This window comes from Miniopterus schreibersii, assembly GCF_964146895.1.
Source record: "Miniopterus schreibersii genome assembly, chromosome: 9".
NCBI classification, from domain to species: Eukaryota; Metazoa; Chordata; class Mammalia; order Chiroptera; family Miniopteridae; genus Miniopterus; species Miniopterus schreibersii.
The window spans coordinates 54,250,434-54,274,526 of NC_138118.1; positions in this window are offsets into that span (position 1 = coordinate 54,250,434).

A 24,093-nucleotide genomic window follows, 5' to 3' on the forward strand; every position below is an offset into this window, starting at 1 on the left:
TAGAACTTATAGCCTTCATATAACTAAATAAACATCAGATAGGATACATAATGGAAGGGAATATCCATTTATGAGAGCAAAAAGAAAAAAAATATTACATAGGCCTGAAATAACAAAAAACATTTAAGTATTAAATGAGGAAAACTCTAGAGTTCTAAGAAATTTAGAAATAGATTTGAAAGAATGGAAAATTATATCAGGTTTTTTACAAATTTGTAAAGGTATTTTACAAATACCTTTAATTTAGCTAAATAAATGAATAAACTAATGCATAGTCTCAAAACAAAGTTGATAAGTTAGATATAGACTAGGTTAAAATAAAGACATTATATCTATTTAAAAATTTCATCCTGGAAATGACAAGTCAAAACACAGAATGGGAGAAATAATAGGCAATACATTATATTTGACCGAGACTAGTAGCTATATCATAAAATAAACTACAAATCAATAAAAACATTAAGATAAACATAACAAATATGCAAAAGAATTGAACAAGATCTTACTAATTAGTTCATCTGTAAAATCAGCAGATACGTGAACAGCTGCTCAACTTCATTAGTCATCAGGGATATAGTAATTAAAACTTCAATAGGATACCACTATACACAACACAAATGCCTAATTTTTAAAATGAACAACAATATCAGGTGTTAGTGAGAATGTAGACAAACAGAATTTCTCATACAGTGCTGGTGGGTACTGTAGGTACATTGATGTACTCATTATAGAAAGTTGTTAAATTGTTTGGCAATTTTTACTAGAGCTGAACAAACATGTATCCTATGGTCAGCAAATTCATTCTGTCATCGACCCAGTTCAATATGTATATTTATTAACAAAATCAATGTATGAAATGTTTATTGCTGCCTTATTAATATAGAAACACCGGAAATAAATGTTCATGACTGATTTAATGGATAATTCTATTTTGGTATACATAATACCACGTAGGAGTAAATCTAGAGAATAGAATACTATGTTATAATGAATGTAATAATGAAGGAACATTGCTACATGCAAGAGAATGAGTAAATTTCACAAAAATGAAGTTGAGGAAGTAAAAGAGGGTGAATATATTTAAAGTTGAAAACAAAACAGAACTAGACATCACAGTCACCATTACTTTGGGAAGAAATAATGACACTCTCCAGGATTCTGGCAATGCTCTATTTCCAGATCTGGAGGCTGGTAAACGGAAGCATGTACTTTGGAAAAATTGATCGTTTTGCTGATGGTTTGTTCACTTTTCTGTATATCTGCTATCCTTCAATAATTTAAAAAAGTGACTGATTCTTAACCAGCACTAATAAAGAATTCTTAATTTCTTAATAAACTATGCATTTTACAATTGTGATAAATTTGTGATACTAAGTGTACCACAGCTAAAAGTATTGCAGAAATTTTGGAAAATCTCACATTTCCCATTTCTCCTTAGGATGAAAAAATAGTGATTTATAAAATACTTTGCATTAAAGTTTGAAATATGGAGAATTAGAGCAGCTACCTACCACTTACTTTTTTAAAATATGTTTTTATTTATTTTTAGAGAGAAAGGAAGGGAGAGAAAGAAAAATATCAATCAGCTGCCTCCTACATGCCCCTCACTGGGGATCAAGCCCGCAACCAGGGCATGTGCCCTGACACAGAATCAAATGACTTCTCAGTGCAAGAGAGGACACTCAACCAACTGAGTCACACTGGCCAGGGCTACCGACCACTTACTTAGTGATAATATTTGCTTTCAGACAAAATATCTAAAAGAAAAATGTCTTTTGAGTGCTGAAGTGCATATTGTAAAATGTGTTGTAATAATGAAAATAGAAGAATATATATATCCTAATAAGCTACTGATGGTTCAGTTGTGAGGTGTTAGATTAGATTCATTATTTTGAAAGACTCATCATTCAAATGTTGGAATTAGAACACATAGGTGATCTTTGTGATATACTTGTTTTGTGAAAAGATGACTCGATCCTTCTACCTTTAGTGTTTATTTTTTTAACTCATGAAATGCTTTAGTTTTACTTTTAGCTGTTTTCCAAGTCTACAAATACAAAAAAAAAAAAAAAAATCTAATGATGTTTTTGCTTGACCTTTAGTAATGTCTTCTGTTCTAGAAATCATAACCTTTGTCTGCCTCTATTCTCTGTATGCCTAGAGTTTCTTTGAGGGAGATGGCCCAGCTTCATAATATTTTATTGGCACAAATTTCATTTTAACAGTCATATATCTTCACCAAGTAAGGATATGCTAAAATTCAAGCCTTTAAGAGAAATAGATTTGTATAGAAAAAATACAGCAAGAGGTTGAAAAAGTTCAAGGACTCAAATGAATAGGGTATGACACTTGGTCAGCAACTAAAATGGGAATGCCAAACATATTACCAATTGTGCAAGAATAACATGGATTTCCAGGGCAAATATGATTTATTCATGCCATGCTGAACTATTGTGCCAAAGGAGACACCATTCATCACTGTAAGAAAGTGCTGTTTTCAGGCTGCCCAGTAGCCATGAAATCGTATTCTCAGCCCAATTAAAAACTAAATCAGAGCTTTAAAAACTGACAGCTTATCATTAGTCTCTATTTAGCAAATAAAACTCTTCATCTCACTGCTTAGGACCACAATCTGGGCCTCTGCTTCCTTAGAACTCTGAAAGAAAAATGTGTTCTCTTTCTCTGTGACTTGTTAACTTTCTCATATGCAGTGTTTGTAAGAATGCAGTGTCTTTGAAAATATTTCTTTTGCCTAAAGGAAAAGAAATAAATAAAAATCTCAAATGATTTCTAGCCCCCAAAATCAAAATAAGATTCTCCCAATTGTTATATTTATTCAAAATGGAATATTAAAATCAAACAGCTCCAGGCAAAGACAGTGATGATTAAAGGAAATGAGTATGAAAACCAAGAATTTGTTTAAGAGGGAGAAGGAAATTACTTTGCTTTGTCATTAAAAGTGAAAATGCTTCTAATATATCAGTCTCACCATAGACTGGTTGATGAGGCAGAGACCAAATGCTCTTGTTGGCAAGTGCTTAGCTGAAATCAAAGAATATTGTAAAAAGAGATAAAGAACAAACAGTGAATATAAGCCAGGTGCTTTATCAGAAAATGCACTCATACCTCTCTATTCAGATCTAAATCCTACTGACTATAAATTTGTACATGAGCTTGAGAGCAATGAGACTTTATTTTGTTTATTCAGAAATAATTTATCAAGCTCCTAGTATGTGTCAGATACTGGGCCCAGACCTACAAATGCAAAGATAAATAAGACATACCTGCAAATTACTAGATATAGATTTTATTAAAATAAAATTCTAACTTCCAAAAATTTGAATGTCTTTGTTTTATTTTAGAATAAACAGAAAATAAGTACTATTGATCAGTATATATAAGTCTTTAACTAACAGTTTATTGTGCTCAGCATGTCCATACATGGTACTATTAGAAAAGAGTTTCAAGGCATAATCTTTTTAAAAAATTTTTTTAAAAAATCTTTCAAGGCATGATCTTAACACTCAATAAGTTAAAAATCTTGTTAGGCAGAAAAAAAATTAAAAGTTTCTCACATAAAGAAAATATAGATCAAGTACAAAATCAAGAACCAATATTTTGTGGAACCTAGGAGTAGTGTTGTGAGCACAGAAGTGTGGGATAAAATGTCCACAGCTATGGCATCAATTTAATTTATCTTTAAAACAGGCATGGGAATGACAATCAGTTTGTAAAGTGTAAAGGTAGGGACTAGGAAATTTATCATTGAGATTTAGGAACATATTTACCTCATTATTGGAAATTTACACTTTGAAAAACACTGTTCTAGGTGCAAAAACAAGCAGAAAAGAGGAATAAAACAGAAAAATAGTCTGCCTATATGAAGCTTACATTCTAAAGAAAGAGCTTTAAAAAGAATAATGGAGAAATACATAGCTTGTCAGATGGCTTTAAGTACTACAAGAAAATAATATTGATAAAAGGGATGAGTAGTGTGTATGCATTATGGATGGGCTTGTTTCACATAAGATGGTAAGGAAGACTTGACTTACTAATTAAGTGACTTTTAGTCAGGGACATAAAGAAATTAAAGGAAATTCATAGTGTTGGTTTTTTTCCATAAAGAGTAAATTTTCCTGTATATAGAATTTAAAATACATTTTTAAAATAAGTAAGAAAAATAAGAGAATTTGCCATGATCTGTGTCTAAAGTATGACAGACAGCTTGAACATCATGTACTATAGCCCAAATGTAGGAGTATGGTTTTTTTGTTTGTTTGTTTTCTTTTTACAATGATGATGGACACTAGTGTATCTAGATAGACATGAGTAAGGGGAATGTAGTAGAAATGAAGACAGAGAAGCCATATGGGACAGGTCATGCAAGGCCAGGAAGGCAATTGGAAGGACTTTTAAATTTATTCAGAGTTACCTAGGAAGGCTTTGGAGATTTTGAAATAAGGGATGATATTGTTTGACATGTTTGAAAGTTGTGTATAGCCCAATAAGAAGAGCAAGGTTAGAAGCAGCACGATAATTCAACAATTATTTAGATTAGTTAATAATCTAAACCAAGACGATGATATCTTGACCTGGGCATTGGCACTGGAGGTAGCAATAAAAGTTAAGATTATAGATATACATGGAAGATAGAGCCAACTGGATTATCTGATGGGGAAGATATGGGATATGTGAGAATGAGAGGAATTAATGATGATTCCAAAGTTTTCTACTTTGAGTAACTTAAAGGATGCAGTTGTTATTGCAGGTGATGTGGAAGGAAAACGTTGGATAAGCTTTGGGAGAATGATCACGTTTTTTATTTTACATGTATTAATTTGAGTCACCTACTGGACCCCCAAGAGAGGCTGAGTAGATAGGTCATGTAGCCAAGTCAATAAATGATTCTCAGTAAGATATACAATGATGTAATTTTTTTGGATGTGATAGAACATTTTTGTGTTCTCATTGTGGTGGTTATATGAATCTATACATATGTAAAATGTCATAGCATTATGCACCAGAAAACCAAAATGAATGCATGTAAATGCATCCATTATCATGGATGAAATCCAGATAATATCTGAAGTAAAGTTAATAGTGTTTTTCAATGTGAATTCCGTGGCTGTCATGATTATATTATGTCTGTGTAAATAGAATCCTTGAGAAATCTGGTTGAAAAGGACAGGAGAACTCTCTGTAGTATTTTTGTAACTTCTAAGTGACTCTAAAGGACCTCAAACAATTAAAAATGGAACTTCCTTCTAACCCAGCAATTCCATTTCTGGGAATATATTCAAAGAAACCCAAAAACACTACTTTGAAAGAATATTTGCATCCTTATGTTCATTGCAGTGTTATTTACAATAGTCAAGAATTGGAAGCTACCCAAGTGCCCATCATTAGATGAGTGGATAAAAAAGCTGTGGTACATTTACACAATGGAATACTACTCAGCTATAAAAAGAAGGAAATCTTACCTTTTGTGACAGCATAGATGGACCTGGAGAGTATTATGCTAAGTAAAATAAGCCTGACAAAAGAAGACAAGTACCAGATGATTTCACTTATATGTGGAATCTAATGAACAAACTAAATTACAAACAAAGTGGAGACAGACTCATAGATACAGAGAACAGACTGACAGCTGTCAGAGGGAGGGTGTTGGGGACCAGGTGAGAAGAGTAAAGGGATTAAGGAAAGAAAAAAAAGAAAGAAAGACTCGTGTGCACAGAAAACAGTATAGTGATTGCCAGAGGGAAAGGGGAGTGGGGGAGGTTGAAGAGGGCAAAGGCTGGATAAATGGTGGTGGAAAGAGACTTGAGTTTGGGTGGTGAGAGCACAATGCAGTATGCAGATGGTGTGTTAAAGAGTTGTACACTTGAAACCTGTATGGTTTGTTTAAGCAATGTCACTCCAATTAATTCAATTTATAAAAAAAGAATTAGGGTAAATATATCACTTCTGCAGTTTCTTTGTGCAATGTCTGTGTTATATCTTTATTTTCCGTTGCATAAATGCTGCCTTAGACTTTGTAATCAACCTGGTCATTGAGTCTAATTAAACATAGGCATAAGTTTGTGCTTGCATATCTCATGCTTGCAAATTCCATACATAAACTGATGAAGTCTGGAGATGATGTGGTAATTGCTACCTCATGAGAGACCAAAGAGAAACCCTTATCTGGAAAGTATAGTAAATCATATTTTGATTTAAGTAGCTCTTAATACAATTGGGTCTCTAATTACTGCCTGCCAGTCTGCCTACCTATAGATTGTTTCTGGCTTTAGTAGTTTTAGCAGAGTTATGTGGTTGTTTTTAACCTGGTTAAGGAGATAATCTTATAGCTCATCCCATGACTTATAGATTAGACTAGCCATACTGTGACTCTATTGGGAGGTGGGAGTAACTTTCTGTACCTAATCATAGTACCTGGCTCACTTACAAGATCACCTTCCAAGCCAGGTCAATGACAAAAAATTGGGGACCTTTACAAAAACTTCAGGAGAACAGAATCAATATTTAACAAGGGGTTGAAAAGTTGTTAGAATATCACATAGGTGTACATGAAATACTTGGAGCATACTTATACTTAAAAAAATATATTTATCTGAAATTCAAATTTAACCAAATGTTCCATATTTTTATTTGCTAAATCCGGCAACCTTACTCAAGGCATTATTTGCTAATATGATAAATTAACCTTTTCAGATGTATTAATATGCAGTCCTAAAGGGACAATCATAAAGTAATAATAAACTAATAAACCAAGAAATACGTGGCAAGGATGGCATATTTTATGTTCTAAGAATTATTCAAAACTCTTTTTATGTAGTAATCATGTAATCTGCAAAAACATGGGAAGTAATAATCTTATTATCTTTATTTTACAGTAAGGAAATTGGGGAACAGAGAAGTTAAATAACTTGTTCAATGTGAAACAGTCAGCAAGGATGGACCCAGCATTGGACCAAGGTGAATGGCTGCAGAGACCTCTTACACGTAATTCTATTAATAGTGTCATCTCTACTGCATTCCCGGGAAGAATCCACAAAGCCACTCTGGTGAACATCAAACTTTTATTCCTCTACTCCCGTCTTCATAGCCAGCTTTCTTGTGCTATAAATGCAAATTACATGATCTCCATATACTTCAATTCCAAATGTAGTATTATTAATTGATAAATTAACAAGACTGATATCCCCTATTAGCATTAAATCCAATTATCTCTTTTGTTTCCAAATAATCTACTAAAAGAGAGAAATCTAGCTTTATCTCTGGAGAACTTGTCTTACCAAACTCTACAACTTTTGCTTTCTGTTGTCACCCTATGTCACTGCAGAAAACCAGTCAATTACTGAGTCAATGATGTTTTACCCTGTTCTATACCATCTCTCATGGTTCTTTGTTCAAGCACAGAACTCAGTGCTTCTATGGAGGAAGTCAAATGAACCATGAGTTCTCCATACTCAGAGTCTCAAACTTCAAGATCTTAGTCCAAATACTATAGGACAGACTGCTTCTGGTACTTATTTTATTTCTATGAATACAGTTTTTATTTCCAATAGGGGATATCGGTCTTGTTAATTTATCAATAAGTAACACAAAAAATTTTATTGATCACAGTCTATGTATCTGGAGTACCACTTCCTTACCCTGAAATTGACAATTAAAACAAAATCTAATATCTTCCGTTCCAATCTTATATTAACTGTGTTTTAGTATAATCCAATAGTACTAACTAATGATGAAAAGGTTTTTAAGAGAATAATTTAGTTAATAAATAAAGTAGAAACACCAGAATTAGAACATTGCCATTTTGCAATTTGTAATGATACAATCGTTCCAGGCAAAGAAGTGAACAATTAGATGAAAGATTGATGAGAACTTTACAAAGGAGAAATTAGGCTGTTGCCTCCAGAACCCATGATCAATCTTATTATCAAAAATGAGAAGGCCAGATATTTTGTACCTCTTAGAACCATTTCCAAAGCCAAACCTGAATCTAAGCAAATGTTTAATTAGCACTATTAATTTTTAAGAAAAAAAATGTTTCTCCAACAATTTAAAAGGCATCAAAAAGAAGGAGACAGGCAAATCAAGAATGCAATTCGTATCATTGGACAACTGAGTTGGTTTTTGTAATGTAGCAAGAGCATGAAAAAAGAAAAATCAGAATTTGGAAAGATCATTCTAGATTAAAAGAAATCCCAGAAACATAACAGTGAAATCAGTTGATGTAACTTGAGTACTAATTTGAACAATCTGATTTGAAACAGACATTTTGAGACAATTGAGGGACTAAGAATATGAAATAATATTAAAGATAAAGGAATTATTGCTAAATATTTTAGATAAGTATATTAATAGAATTGTGCTAAAGAAGAAAATTTTCCATAATTTTTGAGAGCTGTATACATCACTATATAGTGCCGGGCATAGTTCTAATGATTTTCCTTGCCCTGAAGTCATCTTCATCAGAAATAATTATTGCTGCTCCATTTTTCTTTTGATTAGTATTAGCATGGTATTTCTTTCTTTCTTTAGGGAGATTTAAGTTTCTGGCCTATATAATTTTTCTTTATTATGGATTCCCTGCCCCCCCTTTTTTTAAAAAAAATTTCAAGCCCACTGTTTATTCTCTTGGTAGTTTATACTGACTGATAAACCTATTCAAGACATTGTTCAGTTCTGGTACAATCTGTTACATTGTTTTTTATTTTTTGTATTTCCTTTTGATTCTTTCTTAGAACTTCCATTTCTCTGCTTATATTATTTGTCTATTCTGTTTTTTCCATTAGAGCCCTTAACTTAATCATAGTTGCTTTTAAAGAAATTTTTTTGGGGGGTTCAAAATATTACAGATGTCCTTTTTCTCCCCATTGACCCATTCCACCCTGCCCCACCCCCCTCCCCAGTCCCTCATCACACCACTGTCTGTGTCTTTGGGTTATACATATCACTTCACACCTGTCAGAATGGCTCCCATCAACAAATCAACAAATGATATGTGCTGGTGAGGATGTGGAGAAAGGGGAACCCTGGTGGGAATGCAGACTGGTGCAGCCACTATGGAAAACAGTATAGAGGTTCCTCAGAAAATTAAAAATGGAGCTGCCTTTTGACCCAGTGATCCCACTTCTAGGAATATATCCTAAGAATCCCGAAACACTAATCAGAAAGAATACACGCACCCCTATGTTCATAGCTGTGCAATTTACAATAGCTAAGATCTGGAAACAGCTCAAGTGCTCATCAGTGGATGAGTGGATAAAACAGCTGTGGCACATTTACACCATGGAATACTACTCAGCTGTAAAGAAGAAGAATCTCATACCATTTGAGACAGCATGAATGGGCCTAGAGAATATTATACTAAGTGAAATAAGCCAGGCAGAGAAAGACAAACATCACACAATCTCACTTACATGTGGAATCTAAAAAATTTAATAAACTGGTGAACAGAAATAATTCAGTGACATGGAAGCATGTATCAGACTGATGAATCTCAGAGGGAAGGAGGGGGGCTGGTGGATGGATGGGGAGAGATTAACCAAAGAATCATAGTTGCTTAAATTCCATGTCTGATAATTACAACATGTATGTGATAACTGAATCTGGTTCTGTTCTTTTTAAAAAAAATTATTATTATCATTATTATTATTTTACCTCAGACTTTGTTTTTTCTTCCCTTTTGTTGTCCTTTAAATTTTTTGTTGTTGAAAGTCAGACATGTTGTATTAGGTAATATGAACTGAGTAATTAGACCTCCAATGTGAGGATTTATATTTATTTGGCTAAGAGTTGAGCTTTGTTTAATGTTGTAGCTATAAGAACCAGTGGTTTCACATTTCTCCAGGGACACACAAAAGCCACCAAAACTCACACAAGAAACAAATAATCTCAATAGACCTATATCTATTAACAAAATTGATCCATTAACTAATGACTTCCCCAAAAGGAAAGCACTAGGCTCAGATGGATTTAGCAATGAGTTTGAACAAACATTTAAGAAATTATACCAATTTTCTGCAATATCTTCCAGAAAATAAAAGCAGAGAGAATACTTCCTAACTTATTCTGTGAGGCCAGTATTGTCCTACTACCAAAACCAGACATTCCAAGGCAAGTATTGGAGCAAGGCAAGGATATCTCAATTCATCACTTCCATTCAAGATTGTACTGGAAGTCCCACATAATACAATAGATAAGAGAAATAAATAAAAGGTATACAGATTAAGAAAGAAGAAATAAAACTGGCTGTGTTTATAGGTGGCATGAGTGTCCATATGGAAAATCCCAGAATCTCTCTCTCTCTCTCTCTCTCTCCCCCACACACACTTTCCCTGAAAAGTAATGGAAAAAACATCCTCAAGTGAGGATTAAAAAAAATGCATTAGCACCAAATATTGAAAAAGATAATAGTATTTTATTGATGACGATTTCCTGATTTTGATCACTATACTGCAACTGTATATAAGATATTACCATCTGGGTGAGGGCATACAGGAATATTTTGTGCCATGTATGCAACTTTTTTATGAGTCTGAAATTATTCAAAATAAAAAAGTTTTTAAATGTTTTTTTAAAAAAATGCAGTAGTACCAAAACAAAAATGAAATACGTAGGTATAAATCTATAAAATATGTATAGTATCTATATGTAGAAAACTACACGTTTCAGATAAAAATAACTTAAAGATATAAATACATGGAGAAACATTACATAATCATGCATAAGAAGACTCAGTGTTAAGATGTCAGCCTTTTCCAACATGATCTAGAGGTTGAATGCAATTCATAACAAAATTCCAGCAAATTATTGTGTATATTGACAAAATAATTATCATCTTTACATGGAAAGGTAAAAGACCCAGAATAGTGAACAGAAATTTGAAGGACAAGAGCAAACTCAGAGGCTGAAGGGCATCAATGGGGGGGAGAAAGGGGACATCTGTAATACTTTCAACAATATAAATTAAAAATCTAATCAAAATGTACAGATCTTGCTTTTTTGAAATGCAATCTGAAGATCTGCATTTTGTGCCCTTCACCCCCCCTCTCACACCCTCCCCAGGCTTTCACCACACTATTGTCTGTTATTGGATTTTTAATCCACATATTTAATATGACTTAACCTGTTTGCCTTTACATATCCTTCTTTGTTTTTGTGTCTATGTGCTTCATGCATTTTGTTTCTTTATCGTTCCTCTTTTGCCTTTCTTTGTATTAAGTGTTTTCCTGTTTTTGTCTTTAAATTTTAAAAAATGTGGTTTGTTTTGGAGGTTTTTGGTTTGTTTTTTATCAACTCTAGAGAAAGAGGAAGGGAGAGAAAAAGAGAGAGAAACCTTGATTCGTTTTTCGACTTATCCATGCATTCATTGGTTGATTCTTGTATGTGCCTTGACCAGAGATCGAACCATCAGCCTTGGCTTATGGGGATAATGCTCTAACCAAACAAGCTACTGAGCGTCCCAGCCAGGGCCAAGTGAATATTTTCTATCATAACAATTTAATTCTTCTAATAAATTCTAGTTATATTTTTTGAGTTTTAATAATCCATATTAGTGGTTGTAAGGATTTGGAAAAAAAAAACAAGTATATTTTTCAGTTGTGAATCAGAATCCCTAGGGTTTCTGATATTCCCTTCTGGAAAACAATCATTTTCAAACCCTAAATGAATCATTACCGTTACCAAACAATGCTACTAATGGGGGTGTGTTCTGTAATGGGATAAGGGGAAGAGCAGTTGAGAACCAGTTTTCCACTTTAAGTAAAAGAAAGTTACACTTTATGAATTACTAGGGAATAAAATAAACCACAAAATAAGGCAGAGCTTTATCTGGATTAAAATATATTACAAACCTGAAAATTGTATCAATAACAATTCAGCATAATGTTTAAGGAGTATATGTATACATACTTATATTGATATATACACATTGTATAAGTATTTATATATGTATACACATATATTTACATGTAAACCTATATGTGATATATATTTTATTTGTGTGTATTTCTAATATAATAAGGAATGTGAGATGCTTAATCTAATTATTTGCAAAAAAAAAAACACCAACTTACAGTTTTATCTCTGTTAGTATAAAGGATACTTTTGGTGAATCTTGAACATAGGATGATAAATCAGTTTTTTAAGAAAAGCCACAGAGACAGTTTATGTGTTTGCCTACTTGTTAAAAATTGAAGAAAATGGACAGGCTCTGATTAGAAATTAAACCCACTAAAGCAGACATCCAGGGCACCTAGATTTGAGGAATTTTCACATTTGTTTTGATAAATTTTTCACAGCCTTTTCTATAAAAAGCCTAATGAAGCTTATTGAGGTGGGTCCTTGAGAAGCCATGACAAAAGGTACACCTCTTTTTTGTACATGTAAGTTCTGTATTGATTACCTAGGTCATCTCAGACTATAGGTGGGAGTAGATGATTGTATTAATTCCAGGGAAATCCCTCTGCCTGACTCCATGTCCTATGGAACAAATGCCACCAATTGAAAATTTGCAGAAATTTTATTAGTATTTTTTCCCCAATGTTATCTTGAATTTTTTTCATTTAATTTTGGAGCAGTTATAAGTTTAGGAGCTAACCATGTATAAGAGATGAAGTAATTCTTCTGGGTTCCTTGAATTCCTGGTTTGCAGACATCCATAAACTTTTTTGAAAGCAAAAGCATTTTTGCCAGTTCCAACACTGGAATATTCTCTAATCATCTTGCCACGGTTCCTTTCTGAAAGATATTAGATATCTGACCAAATTGTAAGCTTTGAATTCTGTCAACATATGATACAATTGTCTATTTGCACCCAAAGAAACATGCAAAATGACAGCAAAAATTAGATTAGATGTTTACTTTTTGAATAAACATTCCCATTTCTAAATGAATAGATGTTTACTATTACCTTAAAGTATTAATTTTTAATGTTTAAATAGAGAGAACACTAAATATTGGAAGGCAATATTTACATGTGGTGCTGATAAGAACATTCTCTAAAATGAAGATATGTGTTAATCATGGAAATAAACTTTGAATTCAGTTTTCAAATAAACACAATTCTCACTGTTCCCAGACAATGTTTTGGTAACACAGTAGGCTTTTCTATAGCACAAAGAATAAGCTTTTTTACAACTCAAAAATTGTCAGGTTATAACCTGAAAGTGCCTAAAATGGCTTTTTAAATGACACCACTGAGAAAAATAATCATCTTACTTGGTAATTGGCTTTAGCCAAAATGTCTAGATATCATTATGACAGATCAAGAGTTTTGGTTTCCCAAGTTTATTAGGTTTTAGTACATGTAGTTCAATTGCTGACTTGAGAATTTTTTGAAAAGCTCTAGTGAAAAATTTAAATGGAAAAGAAGTTACAATAGTATATTTTTAAGACAAAGTAAGTAATGACATTTTAACTCAATGTGTCTTGCTTGAGGCATATTACAAAGTAGTAGTAGGTGATAAGGAAATAGGAAAAATCACCACTAACTATAAAAATGCTTATCATCTGAAGATAAAAACCTCTTAATTCTGGTTCTTTCTTTAAAACAAAATCTACTACTTAATTCTTACAGCTGGGTTCAAGTTATAGGGCATATATACAATAATTAGCTTAAATTATATTGATTAATTATCCCTTCTGCAATATTGTATTAACCAAATCAAATCACAAGGCAATCCCTATTTTAATGGTTAGGAAAATAGATTCTTATTGATGTGAGATGTTGCAAAGTCATGTTGCAAAGGCATGGATGCAGGAAGAGCTAAATAATTAGGGCAAAATATTCATCATAAAGAAATGAAGACAGTTCTATAGGAACTAAAATAGTGCAGTCCAAATTTATAGTTTTGCTGATATTTTTCTCTCTCTCTTTATATATATATATATAATATAGTAAATAATGTGTATATAATATAATATATAATATAGCACAGTTATATGTGTATATATTTTTTCAAAGAATCCGTAGAATCACTAGTTAGTATAGTGTATTCCTTAGCTGTTTTTTTCAAGTATCAGACATCTCAACTATATATTTAACTGATTGCTGAAGCTCATTTATGATTTAAAAGGTTAATACACTATTCTGTTCATTCAATGAAAACCTATATCCTTTCAGCTTTCTCAGCTAGGGTCACAGGAGAGAATTAAGCTCAATGCCTTAAGACATCTATTTGGTATAATGAATTAACTTTTTCTCTATGCATCCAGAATTGTACTAGCTAAGTACCATGGTTGGCAAACTTGAGAACAGAATATAACAAGTAAGTATACTTTATTAAAATTATATGTCCCACTTTTTCATAGAATTAATTCACTGTTACTAAATAAATTTTAAAAAAGTATTTGAAGTTTTAGTTTTCAATAAGCATCTAGTAATCAACATAAAGAATCAGTATCATGCTCCACTCATGTTACAAATGGTACTACAATATAGATTGTTTAATAGAGCCAAATATTCTCCAGCTATCATGTGCAAATGTGAACACTGCACTAAATCGTGATTACCTTTAGAGTCATAATTTTATACATCAAAGCAATAAAACAAATGGATGCTTGGCACCACTTAGTAATGATACTATTTCTGCAGTAAAATATTCTATTTTTTGCTATGTAAAATGGATTTTGTACATTAAAATAAAAACAAAAACATATTTGTCTTTTCTCACTTAGGCACTTTCTGTTCAAATGTTCTCTATACTCCAAAACAATGTCTGTCTTTCCATTTCAGTGGTGGCACAGCCCAGAGTTCACAGCATTTGAATGCCACCAACTTTCCTGTTGGGTCATGGGGCAAAAGGTGCAGAGAGGCTCACTGGTCTAAGATTGACAGATTTAGCATTTAAAAATGTAGGTTGCCCAGTTTAATAACACATTTTTTATATGAGTATGTCCCAGACAGTGTAAGGGGCATCACTGCTTATATAAAATTCAAATCTAAGTGTGTGCTCTGGCAATCCAACATTAGCCATGAAAGGTGATATTTAGGGCATGGGTTTAAAACTGTGTTTGTTGAGCACAAAGCCCTACTGACAAAATTTTTTTGTTGGTTTGAGGTGTTTCAGGCCCTCAAATTGGCCATATTGCCAGACCCACAGCAGGACAATTCTGCTCTGGTCGAATGGTGGTGCTGTGTCTGAGTCTTTTCTCTTTTGTCCTCAGTCACTTTCAAATTTTGGGCCAGCTCTTCTTCTTACCCTCCAACACACCACTTCTACCCAGGGGCAGAAAAGGACCATTTTCTTCACATGCATTTTTCTCTAAAAGCAAAGAAATTTTTAACAGAAGCCTCTAGAATTCCCCTTGTACTTCCTTGGTTGCACTCCTGTGCCAAAACTGGTCATTGACAAGAGAAATCAGAACATCATGGCTAGTGTACAACAATTATGATCCAAGCTCCGTGAGGAAGGAGTGATCAGATGAAAACTGAAGATATCGTTTGCTACATAATCTTATTATATATCCCTTGTAAGTCAACTCTTCTATTTTCCAACATAATAATTTCCTCTCACTTTCTTTTCATTCACACCTTCAACACAGAATTATGAAGATTTTCTATGTGCCAGGCATTACTTTGCTGCTGCAGACATTTCATCAAATAAACTCTCTCTATAAAACCTCTCATAATTCTCTTCTCCTTTTTCTACATCAGCTGATGACGCCACTTGGGAAGGAGTTAACTTCCCATCACAAAATCTACCTCAGTTTGCTTAGATTTTGCTGCTTCTCTTCTGTGATAGTAGGAGGAAATATATATATATATATATATATATATATATATATATATATATATATATATACACTTTTAAGAACAACTCTTCTATGTATGCTCAACGTCTTCCCTCTTCCAGGTTTATATTTTTTTCACACATCACCCATCTCTCCCTCTGTACCAATTAGTTTCTTCAGAACATAAGCAATTTATTATATCCTGGTCCGTGAAAACACATTCTCTCTTAACAGATATATATTTTCCAACAACCACTCAATTTCTATACTCCTAAGCAAAACTCCTCAACAATATTGTATATACTGTACATTGTTCCAGTACTTCACATTCACTCTTTTACTCACTTCAGTATGGCTGGCAAATTCCATAATCCATTGAAATTTTATTTGTCAACATGATGAACAACCTTCCGCTGGACAATTCCAGTGGACATTTTCCTGTTCTCACCTTAGGCAACCTCTCATTATGTTCTACACTTGACCACTAAATTCTTCCTAAAATACTTCCTGCCTGCCTTGGTTCCTTGATTTCTCACCCTACTTTTTTTTTTCTTTCTTTTCTATTTAATTCTGCTTCATCAGTTTGTGTTTGCTGTCTCCTTTTCAGAGGGATTCTTGAGGATTTGTTGCTGGCCTCTATTTTCCTCATGCTCTATCGTCTCATTTGATGAACTTATAAATATACATGGCTCTAAATACCACATATAGGATATAATTTACGAATTACCTTACTGAGCGATAGCCTTGTACATCGTATTGGTTGCTAGGTATTTCCACTGATATGTCTCAAAAGCATGACAGATTTTAACAAAAGTTCTTGATTATTTTTCCCACCCAAAGTCAATCAGTTAATAATTTTGTTTCTCTACTAACCTTTCTCATCTCAGTGAATTCCTCAGTAATGTCACTCAGTTATCTTAATCTGCATTTTTCCTCTCATTACCAATCATATTCATACAACTTAAACATATATCATAATTTGTTTTCTTGAACTCCACTCGCATCACCTCAGTCATCATCACTTGCCATTTAGAATGCCACATTGGCCTTTTAAGAGGTTTCTCCATTTACTCTTTTGCCCTCAGATTCATTTTTCATAGTATAATCAAGCTGATCTTTAAGAATGGGGTCATGTAACACACCTTTGCTAGCTTCCATTTGTACTCGGAATAATGTTCCATCTTTTTCCCATGGCCTGCAAACAATCTGGCCCTGGCCTATCTCTTCAACTTGATCTCATGCCACTTCCCTTTTTCAGTCCCTTCCTACACATAGGCTTTCTGACAGTTGTAAACACACATCAAGTCCCTGCTTTACTAATTGGGAAGAAGTAGTAAGACCTTGAGTTTTACATTGGGAGATTATAGTTTAGCTTATAAAATCAAACTACCCATATATTCCATGCATTTTTAATTCCGTTACCATTTCTTGGTGCAATGAAACAGCAGAGGACTTTCAAACCAGCCAAGTTCCTAACCCTTGGAATTGCACCTTGCATGTCACAGTAGCATAGTGCACTTGAGTATCACTTCAGCCTTAGTTTGACCTCAATCCCTGGGACCAAAGCAAAATTGACCTTAGAAGAAGAAACTTATCCACCTCACATTCTTGTTCTCACTTTATCTTTGCTGCTCATTCAAACAGGATGCTGTTACAGTTCTGACTATTCAGTTTAAAATTTTGCTTTGAAAGTTCTTAGCACATCACAGGCACCATTATTTTTTAATAAGATATAGTCTTTGCTCTTAATGAACTGTTTCAGATTCCCCATCCCTGTCCTTTATGCTCTTTATCCACATTTATCCTTATCATCCCAATCTGTCCATCCCATCTAAACACCCAATCTTACCACTGGTTCTCAGCTGAGAGTGCTCTTTTTCTCTTGCTTTGCTGGAATCTGACCAATAAGCAGGTCTTTGTCTACCTGTGGTGGTCTGTGATGTTTTGTTACCCTCTCTCCCAGAACCAATGGCATTACCCCTAAAAGAGATCTTTCAGTTCCAAAATAGCAATCAGTGAATTGATAAATTCCCTAATTCAAGTTATTAGTGATTTGCCCTTCATTCCTTCAGCTTTGCCCTGGAACTCCCTCTTTCTATCTTTCTAGTATCTTCTACAATAGTAAACAGATGTCATTCTTCACAACTCCTTATCTATTTAAAAATACAACAGAACAATGACTATTGGTGGAATTATTATGCTACTAAACTTTTTATTTCATATACAAAATGTTAGATTACTATTTATTCAAGAGAAATTGAATAGGTTGGAAATTATGCATACCTAACAAATTAAAAGGCCCATATTTTCTAAATTTCTCCTAAAGGAAACCTGTCTGAGAAGATAGCTAATGTTAACAACTTGCTAAGACTTAGGTTCCATCTTTCAAAACATATAATATATAAGTAATACAAATATAGGTAAAGGAGCCAATATGATAAAGTGGGTATATTCACCAGGTCTACAAATTAAGACATTCTTATAAAATTGTAGATTCAAATGAATTTACCCAGTCAATTGATATGAACTTGCCACTATAAAGTCTCTTCTACAAAGTACCATAACAAGGTGGTGCATTAAAAAGAAAATGGCAGGATAGATTGGTTCTACTCTGAGATTTAACATGTTTAACATTACGGCTGTATTAGTAGTTTCCTATGGCTGTTCTAACAAATGACCACAACTTGATGGCTTAGAACAACAGTCAGTCTCTTAATATTTGAAGTCTGAAATCTGTTTCAATGAGCTAAAATCAAGGTGCCAGCAGGACTGCATGCCTCTAGTTCCAGAGGATAATCAGTTTCCTTGTGTTTTACAGCTTCTATATACATTAGGACCTGGATATTTTTGGGTCTGTCCATAGATTAGTCAGCCTACCACAAAGACTTTGTGCAGCCTTTAAATCTTTATTTCTTCTATAAAATGGGGCCGCCTGGCAGGGCATGGCTCGGCTCAGCGGTTGAGCATCGACCTGGGATCCAGGCGATCAGGGTTCGATTCCGGGTCAGGGCACATGCCCGGGTTGTGGGCTCGATCAATGACTCTCTCACCATTGATGTTTCTGTCTCTCTCTCTCTCCCTCTCCTTTCCTCTCTCTGAAATCAATAAAGATATATTTAAAAAAATAAAATAAAAATAAAATAAAATAAAATGGGGCCGATTTAGATATTTTGAGAATGAAATGAAATAAATTGACCTTGTCATATCAGAGGCAATTATATCACTTCATAATTTACCCTTATTATTAGCTTTATGATTTAATATAAAACCATTTCTTGATACTTTCTATACTACGATTTTTCAAAAGAAAGTGTTTTTTTAAAAAGGAAATTTTCCATTTATATGTGACTGCTTCTCTTTGAAGTATGCTGCTTCTCTGACTTTTTCCACTTTGGTATTTTGAGATTTAGGAGGTTTTTAGCATATTAAGAAAAGCTAATCAAATCACTGACTGTCCAGACATAAAACCACAAAGACAAATACCAATGTATTTCTTAATGTTTTAAAAATTCATTTTGATTGAATTGATGAGAATTATCTAGACTTTGCCATTGGAATTGCAGACATCCTTGCTCTACCTTAAACTTATCAGCGAAGTCATCTCTTCAATTATATGTAGAGGCAGAATTAGTGAAAATAATACTGACAGTCAGGGTAATTTAAAGGAGAAATGTTTTTTTTAAAAAAAACAATCTAAATTATATACTCAAGGGCCTCTGAAAGTTATTAAAACAGCTAAAGCTTTTGCAGAATATCTGAAGTAGAGAAAGCTGTGAAATTGGTACAAGCATTAGAGGTAAACTTTGCTTTTTAATAAGAAGGAGACACTGATTGAGACATATCAGCTTAATCTTATTGGGGACCTAGACCAGAGTTTAGACCAATAAACTTATATCACAACTATAGTTAAGAAACTAATTATCTGCTTTTGACCATAAACATTATCAGCTATACTATATTGGTGTTTATTCAAGTCATTTTATTATACCAACATATTTTAAAAGAGACTAGAATGTTGGAATTAGAAAATGTTTTTTCTAAAACAAGTTTTTATATAAAGTGCTGATGGCTGAGTAAAAGTCTAGACTGTATCTTTGCATTGCCTAATTCCTGGGCATACTATTTATTTACTGTGAAATATATCCTGGGATATTTAATTCTGAGATTTTACATAGTTGGCTACTTTCCATTATTCAATTCCTGACTTAGATGTCACCTGCTAAGAGAGGTAATTCATGAATATTTATTATAAATTAGTATTTCCTACCCAGTTACTTTCTTTTACATCACTCTTTTTAACTTTCTGCATAACATTTGTCTCTCTGAAATTACCTATTCATTATGGTGTTTTCCCATAGCATGTACACTCCATGAAAACAGAGACTTCTATACTTCAAGTACCTAATAGAGAACCAATTCCTCTAGGCACTTAATAAAATACTTGAGTTAATGAAATACCCAAAACAATTTGGTGTACATAAAAATACTTTTTGGGTCTTGGAATTTTATGATCACATACTATCAGATATAGTTATATCTCTAGGATTGGAAAACTTTCTAATGTATCTTAATACTCAAGAGATTCCCTGGAGTTTGGCAAATTCAGAAAACAGAACTCATTGCTCTCAAAGGACTTTGGAATGCAATTCTAGTATTGATTGCAAAAGAAAGTCATAAGGTCTACCTTTTTTAGAAATATGACCTAACTAACAAGAATTTTACTTTAGACAAATATTCTTTAACTTTTGTAATGGGACATGATAGAAGAAAAAAATTATGTTTTTCCTTTCAGAGTTTTCTCTGATAGAAAGGGTATCATTTGACTCAGACAAATGTAGGAGGATAATTGACCTGCAAGAGATTTTTATTTTTTTCTCACAAGAGCTTCTCTAAAGAACACTATGAAAAGTTCCTAATTGTTTATTTCTAGAATTTAAACCTGGGAAGATTACATTTGGTGTCTTTTCCTAAATGAATATTTTTACTCCCTTAAGTACCAGTTCATCATGTGAAGTGATCTAAAGGCTTGACCAATGTCAAAGACAATGCATGTTAGAAAGCATGGTTTATACTTATGAATTTACATGCATATGAATTGAATGTTTCTAGAAACAAAACAAGATAAATATTTTAGTAGTTGTACTCATATTTAGAGTTGAATTTATTTTTCCATGAATTTGACCTATTATTCTATTAATTTACTAGAAAAACAAGTAGAGAAAGCTACCAAATGTGTGCAAAATTATAAGCTGTCATTTTTGTCTGCTGGTATCCAACAATTTCACTTTTCCTTGAAAAAAGAACCACTTGTCTCCACTCTCAATCCTTACAGCTTTGGAGGGGATAATCCTCCCAATTCCAGAAGTAGGCCTTGATTAATATAAAATAATCACCAAATTTCACACCCCACTCCTAAATTAATAGATAGAAGAAAAACTAGGGAACATCATTTGGACCCAGAATTAAGCTTCATTTGAAATTGGTCCCATTCCTGGTTATTTCTACATGCAACTATAACATTATCAATTATTAGTCTGTGTGTTTAACATGTAATACTATGACTTTTCTCAAGAAGATTGTTTATGACCGAAGGCAACATGTAAGATTAAAATAAATATATCAAGATTTTAGAAGTTTCCCTGTGAAGTGAACACAAAGTGCAAATTTCCTTGTTGTGGCTGAAATTAAACACAAGATCCCTTCCTCCCACAGAAGTTGCATGAACTTAAAATATTTAAATATGAGAAAAACAAATGTATATATGCATCTTGTAGATAGCAAATGGATAGATAGAGAGATATAGGAGTAATGGGAAAATAGTGAAAGTAATTTGCTAGTTAAAAAAAAAAATCTCACTAAGTCAAAGCCGTTATACAAACATGTACGTCTAATAACAAAGATAAGGTACGTGACACATCTAAAGCCACAGAATTGTGAGTTATAAAGTTTTAAAAAGTCATATAGTCATTTAAAGAGACATTTAGAAAGTCATGAGATAAGAACTCTCTGGAATTGACTTTTAGGCTGAGACCAACATATTTTGAGAGATAGGAAAGCCAGTCAGTCAATGAAGGGAAGGCCTGCTGACCCTTAGTTGCAACCAGGCCTGGGCAAATAAATGGCCTAACACCTCCTCGTATAGTCACATCTGTCTTCCCCTCAATTTTGAAAACTCCTTGAGACAGGGCATCTTCTCAGCCTCAACACCTCACTTAGTGAGTGGCACAGAGAAGATACAGGATAAAATACAGTATGTAATAAAATACAGAATAAATGAGCATATGAATAAATGAATGGGTAAGTGGATCATTTAGCTCCTACTAAATTTAAGAAATTGTCAATTTGAGGTTATTTATAGCTTGAGAATTTCAGGTCACCAAATAATAAATACCCTTCAGACACCCATTTGAAGAACTGAGAGCAAACTGCAGAGTTGCATATTCTATCTCTTTGCAAATATTCATTGTCATCTGAAACATGTCCTTTTCTGATAATTCTGCTGTTTGAACAACACCCGAGAGAAAAGTGGAACTGCCTTAAAGTAGCCATATATTCTTATCTGACATTCCTGAAATATGCTAAATAAATAAATAAATTTCAAATTCCTGCAATTTTCCAGTGGGAATAAAATCATCTAACTAGGTAGCAATCAAGTAACTTCAAAAATATTGAAATACTTATAGTATTCATTATCTTCTCTTGCAACTTAATGCTGTTTTTTTCCTTTCTATTTGGAAAATTTATGAACTATGTGTATGTTCTAAAAGATAAGATGTATTTTTAGAAGCCACTTTTTTTTTTACTAAGAAGCTAGCTCTTTTACAATTATCCTTTGGGAAATGAAATAAACAAAAAGTAATACTGAAACACATAAAAATGTTATCCCATGACTGTGAATGTTTTTAAGGCATAAGAAGAAAGTTGTTTGGAATTCTGAAGGTAGGATTAAATTGGGCACAGCAGAATTCAGAGTGCCCTTTGAACCCAAGATTTTTTATTTTCAGGATATAGCCAAGGTAGCATATAGGGGTTCAAACAAAGCAATTTTCTTTAAAATAAAAATGCAAAATATTTTGCACCTGCCTGTAAACAACCAAAGACTCTGCTCTAGTCTGCACCTAATTCACTTAGACTCTTCAAACCAATTTTTTCAGCCTGGACTTTCAAAGGGGCAGAATAAAACTAAGATAATAGAGCAGCATACCAATGACCTTAATAGAAACTTTTCTTTATATAGTTCCTTGCACTTCAGGAAGAGCTTTCTTGCATTAGCTAATTTGAACTTCTAAACAGTCACAAGAAAGGTCCCCTTTGACCACAATGGGCAAACGATTCATCCATTGTTTCACAGTTTTTAAGTACAAGACTTCACCACCCTTTCATATGAGGCTCTTTACAACACAAATTACCTTGTATATGTGAATGCACGTATTACTAGTAACAGATATTGCCAATTCTTATGGCATCTGCCATGGAGAGAAAATGGCATTTTTCATGGCATTGTGTAATAAGATATAGGTACAGGAACAAAGGTGTTTATGAAGGTACTTATTGATATATTTGATTAAGTTCTTTGTTGACAATTAAATCAGGTATTTATTGCTGTATAACAAATTGTTTAAAAACATATATGCTCAAAACAACAATATTCACTTATTTTGCTCACTAGTCTACAATTTGGCCAGGCTGTGATGTGACATTGTCTCTGCTTTAGAGGCCCTGGTGAGGTGGACTCACTTGAGAGATGGAGAATTTACACTGTTTAAATTAATTTGTGACACTGGTTAATAACAGTATATGTTTCAAGTGTAAAATTTTATAATACATCATCCATCAGTATACTGCATTGTGTGCTCACCCCCCAAAGTCTGATCCCCTTCTTTCACCATATATTTGACCCCCTTTACCCTATGCATCCTCTCTCCATACCCCTGCCCCACTGGTAACCACCAAACTGTTGTGTCTATGAGTTTGTTTGTTCTGTTTGTTCATTTGTTGGCTTGTTTTACATCCACAAATGAGTGAAATCATATGGTTCTTGTTCTTTTCCATATCACTTAGCATGATACTCTCAAGACCCATCCATGTTGTCACAAATAGCAGTATTTTATTCTTTCTTATGGCTGAGTAGCATTGTACTGTATATATGTATCACATCTTTATTCAATCATCCATCAAAGGACACCTAGGTTGTTTCCATATCTTAGCTACCATGATTAACACTGTGATGAACATAGAGGTACATGTATCTTTACAAACAAACATTCTCAAATTTGTCAGGTAGATACCCAGAAGAGTGATTCCTCGGTCATATAATAGCTTTATTCTGAATTTTTTGAGGAAGCTACA